Below are 6,805 nucleotides of genomic sequence, written 5' to 3'. Positions count from 1 at the left end.
GGCTCAGGCAATCCACTCACCTCAGCCTCCCAAAGGCACAGGATTACAGGCTGAGCCACTGAGCCCGGCTGTGATTTAGTTTTTATCTGTACTTGTGTCTCTTTTCATGTGTTAGATGGCATGTTTGTCTGTTTTCTCTCTTACTCCTCTCTCTCTCCAACTTTCTTTTGCCCTCTTCCTTCACTTTTCTATGATTTTTATTTTTATTACCAAATTTTGCTTCCAGGGTGAAAATCTATACCTCACTGCATGGAAGGGTTACATGGCAGTAGGAAGTGGGTTCCATGGTTCCCATACATCTGTCAGTGAATACTCTGACAAGCAGGGAGATTTTGCATCACTGTTTCTCTTCAATTAAATCTCAAATCTGCAAAAAGTACATTCCCCAAAACAAAGCCCAGTTTCCTTAAATGAAAAAAGCCAGAGGATCCACATAAGAAAAAATAGGAGACTGAGCCAACGAGAAGTAAAAGCAACCACCACACCAACCCTGAACAATAAAATTAAAGAGGAGGAAAAAAAAAGATACGGTGTAGGAAATTCTACACAAAGGAAAAAAAATGAAGAATACAGTTGTCACAAAGACCCCAGGGAGGTCGAACACTGAGAAAACAGACTTCGCAGCACAAAAACTGAAGAGTCCTCAGAATGACTGGTGTCAAACTACAAACCCGGATATCTAGACATTAATAAAGGGAATAAATACAATTGATGAGAGACAGGAGGAAAGAATAAAGGAGATGATGACTGAGATAACAGCAGTGAAATACACTGTGAATAGAATAAATAACAAGCTGATAAGCATAAAAAGCTGAATTAGTCAAGCAGAAGAAAGAATTTCAGAATTTTAGAGCCAAAAATATGGAACTAACTCAAAATGTCAAAAACATGGAAAAGAAGCTTATAAAGGCAGAACAAAATCTTCAAGTGATGAGAGAATATTCCAAAAGGGCAAAACTAACAGTAATTGAACTTCCTGGGACAGGAAGAGATACAGAGATGACCCTGGTTCAAACACTCCATGAAATTATTCAAGAAAGCGTCCCTTATCTCATCATTGATGTGAACATTCAAACACAAGAGATTCAGAGAACCTTGTGAGACCCCAAATGAGAAGACAAAATCCTAGAGACACAGCAATTCGCCTAAACAAAGTAGGAATAAAATTTTAAAAACACTAAATGCGGCAACAGAAAACGGTCAGATTACTTACCAGGGAAGATGAATTAGAATAGTAGTAGATTTGTCTACAAAACACTGCAGACAGGCAAAAATTGGATTTCAATCTTCAAAATTGTCAAAGATAAACACCTTTAACCAAGAAAAACTTACCCATCTAAGCTTCATTAGTAGAGAAATAGAATTAAAATATTTCCCAGACATTAGATCCGCAACTTCTTTTTTTTTTTTTTTTTTGAGTTGGAGTCTCACTCTGTCACTCAGACTGGAGTGCAGTGGTCGCTCCCGGCCACTGCAGCCTCAACCTGCTGGGCTCTGGCGATCCTTCAGCCTCAGCCTTCCGAGTAGCTGGAATTATAAGCATGCACTACCATGCCTGACTGATTTTTCTGATTTATTGTAGAGATGAGGTCTCACCAAGTTGCCCAGGAGGGTCTCAAACTCACGGTCTCAGGCAATCCACTCACCTAGGCCTCCCAAAGTGCGTAATTACAGGCTGAGCCACCGAACCTAGCTCATAACTTCTACAATGCCTCTATGGCAGTTCCAAAGAGACTCATAAAAAAATATTAAAAACAGAAAAAAGTGAAAAAGAACCAGATATTTTTTAACAAGAGTGCAGGAAAAAGATTGTAAGCACACACGGATCACCCAAAAATCAAATGAAAAACAAGATACAAACAGGAAAGACAACAAATCTATAAGAACCTTAACAGGAATAAACTCTCACAATTCAGTAATTAGCCTGAATGTGAATGGACTAAATGCACCACTGAAAAGACATATAAAGGAAAAATGGATAAAATATTATGAGTCAACAATATATTGTCTCCAAGAGACTCATTTTACCACAAAGTACATTCACAGACTCAAAGTAAGAGGAAGGGAAGCACAATTTCAGGTGACCAGAAAAAAATGAAAGCAGGAATTGTGATAATTAAATCAGTCAAAATACACTTTGAACAATCAAAATTTTTAAAAAAGATACAGAAGGTCACTATATAATGACAAAATGCTCAATCCATCAATAAGACATAACCATACAAAACATACATGTACCCACATATGAGCACCAACTATCATAAAGCAGATTTTAGACAATCTTAAAATTGATATTGACTTCAAAACTATCATAGCTGGTTACTTTAAACCTCATTCACAACTGTAGACAGATAATTAAGACATAATTTCAGTAAGTAAATAAGGTTCCTCAATGTGACTTTTGAACAAATGGACATATTTGATACCTACAGAGCACCCCAACCCACAACCACAGATTATATGTTCTACCCATCAAGACATAGATCATGCTTTGAGATCGATCACTAACTAGTCCTTAAATCAAGGATAAGCAAATTTATTAAGATTGACATTTTGCTTTGCATTTTCTCATACCACAGTGGAATAAATATAAATATCAACAAAAACAAATTTCCCACCAAACCCACAAAGACGTGAAAACTAAACAATATGATGCTAAGCAACTCTTGTATCAACATGGAAGTCAAAGCAGTGTTTAAAAGATACCTGGAAGAAATGCAAATAAAGAAAAATATTACCATATCTCTGGGATGCCATGAAAGCTGTAGAAAGAGGGGAATTTATATCAATACAAACAAACAAGAAGAAAACTGAATTATCACAAGCTTACAGCCTAATATGTCCCCTAAGGAAATTGGAAAAGCAAGACCATCAAAATCCTAACTCCAGCAGAAGAATCCACATCACCAAAATAAAAGCCCTAATCTGGGACATAGAAGACAAAAAGAAAATACAAAAAAATCAATGAAAAAAAACTGATTAATTGAAATGATAAAGAAGATGGTTGATTCCCTAGATATAATGACCAAGAAAAAAACATAAAAAGCCCAAATAAACTAAATAAGAAACATAAAAGATGAAGTCATAACTGACCCTGAAGAAATAAAAGATTATTAGAGACTACTATGTACATGAGTATGAAAAAAAAATGAAAGGAAACAGAGGTCTTTCTTATATTACACTACCTGCCCAGTTTGAAACAAGAAGAAATTGAGAACCTAAATAGACCAATAACAATCCAGAAAATTGACTATGTCATAGGAAAACTACCTACGAAAAATGCCCTGGATCAGATTGCTTTCCAGTAGAATTCTACAAAATATGCAAAAGGGTACTGATAACAAACTTACTGAAAGTTTCTCAGGTGATTAAGAAAGATGAAACTCTCCCCAAATCATTTTATGAAGCTAATATCACATTGATACTCAAGACAGGTAAAGTTCCAACAAAGAAATAGCTCTACAGGTCAATATCCTCGATGAACATAGATGCTAAAATTCTCAACAAGATCCTAGCAAACGGGAATCAACAACACATATTAAAGATTATCCACCACTACGATTGGGCTTCATTTTTGTGATGCAAGAATGGTTCAACATTCATAAGACCATAAACATACTTAAATACATCAATAGACATAAAAACAAAAGCCACAAGATTATATCATTAGATGCAGAAAAATATTTTGATAAAATTAAGGCACACATTCTTGATAAAAACCCTCGAACATCTAGGCATAGATGGAACATACCTCAAAGTATTAAGAGCCATCTATGAGAAATCAACAGTCAGTATACTGCTATACAGACAGAAATTGGAACCATTTATCCTGAAAACTGGAACAAGACAAGAATGCCCACTCTCACCATTCCTGTTCAACATAATTTTGGAAGTTTTATCTAAAACAATCAGAGAAGAAAAGGCGATTAGTGGTATCCAGATAGGAAAAGAGGAAATCAACCTATCCCTCTTTGCAAATTTCATGATTCTATACCCCAAGAGAGTCTGTAAAAAAAACAAAAACAAACAAACAAAAAAACCTTCCTTATACTAATAAAGGACTTTGGCAAAGTCTCAGGGTATAAAATATATGTGCAATAGACAATCGCATTTCTATACATGAATAATAAAAAAAAAAACAGAATCCCAAATAAAAAGCACAATGTCATTCACAATAGCCACAAAGAAATGAAATAACTTGGCATATTCATATCAAGGGATGTGAAAAAACTTTACAATGAAAAGTATAAAACACTGCTCAAGGAAATCCAAGATGACACAAATAAGTGGAAAATATTCCATGATCATGGATTGGGAGAATCCACATTATTAAGATGTCCATTCTACCTAAGGAAATCTACAGATTTCATGCAAAACCCATCCAATTACCAGCAAGATTCTTCTGAGACATAGAAACAACAATTCAGGAATTTACATGTAAATATAAATGACCAAGAATAGCCAAAACATTTCTCAGAAAAAAGCAGGAGGTATCCCACTCCCATACTTTAAATTTTAAAATAAAGCTTCAATAATCAAACATCCTGGTATTGATACAAGAAGAGTCATACAGACCAGTGGAATAGAAGTGAGATTTCATAAGCAAAACTTCAATTACTCAGCCAAAGCATCTTTGAAAAAACTTCCACTACCAACTACTGGGGAGAGGAGACCCTCTTCTGTAAATTGTTCTTGGAAAACTGTCTGACCACAAGCAAAAGACTGAAACAGTACTCCTACCTATCCCCATACACAAAAATCAACCCTACATTGATCAGAGATCTAAACGTAAAACCTCAAACTCTCAGAACCTCAGAAAATACAGGAGACATTCTTATGATAATTGGAAATAGCAACCAACTCCTTATCAAAACCCCAAGTGCCCATGCCATAAAAGATAGATAGACAAGTTTGACTTTATCAAATTACCAATTTCTACAAAGCCAAAGAAACCATCAAAACATCAGGGAGACACCACACAGACTGCAAAAAATATTTGCCAACTATATACTTGAGAAATAACTAACATCAAATATCTACAAGGAACTCAAACTTGCTGAAAAGAAAAAAAAACAGCCTCACTATAAAGTGGGCTAAAGATATGAATGGACAGTTCTCAAAGAAGGCATATGGGCAGCTAACAGATAAATTAAAAAATGTCAGCCTCATTAGTATTCAAAGAAATGCAACTTAAAGCTAAACCGAGATATGACCCAACTCCAGTCAGAATGACCATCATCAAAAACTCAAAAAATAACAGATGCTGGAGAGGATGTGGCTAAAAGGGAACACTTCTACACTGTTGGAAGGAGTGTAAACTAGTACAACCTCTGCAAAAAACAGTGTGGCAATTCCTATAACTTCTAAATATTGAGCTTCCATATGACCCCGAAATCCTCCTACTGAGAATATTCCCAGAAGATCTCAAAACACTGTATAAAAAATATAATAACACACATATGTTTATTGCAGGGTTGTTCACAATAGCAAGATCATGGAACCAACTGTGCTGCCTATTAAAAGGGGACTAGAAAAAACTGTGATACATACACAAAAAGGAATATTATGCAGCCACAAGGAAGACAAACATCATGAACTTCGCAGAACCTGGATGGATTTAGAGTCTATAGAATTGAGTAATCTTTCACAAAAACAAAGAACAAAATATCACATGTTCTCACTCATAAGTTGACCTTAGACAACTATCATAATATTATAAGAAAAGGAATGACAGTATTGGGATTCTGTGTAATAGTGCGGGGATGGAGAGGTGAGATTGGCTGCAGTGAGCAACTCTGTGGGGAAGGGGGGGCACACCTCATCAACGAGAGTACCTGTACAATGAATAATTGTATACCTAACCCTGAATTGTGTCCCACGATTATAAAATAAAAAATTTAGAGGTGAAAAAATGTCTAACTTCCTCCTCTTATATATAGAAAACCTTTAATTGCAAATCCACACTATTCATCTTTGCCTGCCTTCATTTTTTCCTTACTTTCTTATTTCTGCTATTTTTTGAAAAAATGTAGACCTTGTGGTATAAGTGCAATTTTAATACTTTTATATTGTGTAGCAAAGAAGTTTGCTCATTAATGTTCTTTTACTGTTTCATATTTCCCAGTTTTCTCATATGATATATTAGTGTATTTATTAATTGCATACTCTTTGTCAAGATGTGTGTTTGTAAAATAATTGTGGCTTAATCTAGAACATTGTTCAAAATTGTCTTAATTTTATTCTCATCTATTTATAAATTAAAATATTACTTGTGATCCAGTTTATACATCATGTCTGATTAGAAATAATAAGCCTAATGCAATGCTCCAAGGAAATAATGAATGTAAACTCGGTTGGACTCAGTGGCTTAGACTGCAACTCCAGCAATTTGGGGCCTGAGGTCAGTGGATGGCGTAAGCCCACACATTCGACACCAGCCCAGGTAACTTGGAAAGACCTCATCTCTACAATAAATCAAAAATTAGTCGAGAGTATTAGTGAGTGCCTGCAGTTCTCACTAACTGAAAGACTGAGGCAGAAGGATAACCAGCGCCCAGCAGTTCAATGCTGGGGTAGCCATGAGCATACCACTGCATTCCAGCCTGGACAATAGAATATAACTCCAAATCAAGAAGAAAACAAAGTAAACTCATAGTGCAGGGAGCCAACTCTGAAACTGGACAGGGCTCCAGAACCCTGTCATCAGGTCCCAAGCTCCAAAGACTGGTAACAATTGAGAAGGGACCAAAAATTCCTGGGAGAGAAACTGAGTAGACTCTCTAATACCTGGGAAGAGAAGATTATC

The sequence above is a fragment of the Carlito syrichta genome, unplaced genomic scaffold, assembly GCF_000164805.1.
Source record: "Carlito syrichta isolate Samal-C Ts95f unplaced genomic scaffold, Tarsius_syrichta-2.0.1 Scaffold305163, whole genome shotgun sequence".
NCBI lineage: Eukaryota > Metazoa > Chordata > Mammalia > Primates > Tarsiidae > Carlito > Carlito syrichta.
Note: the sequence above shows the minus strand (reverse complement) of the source record.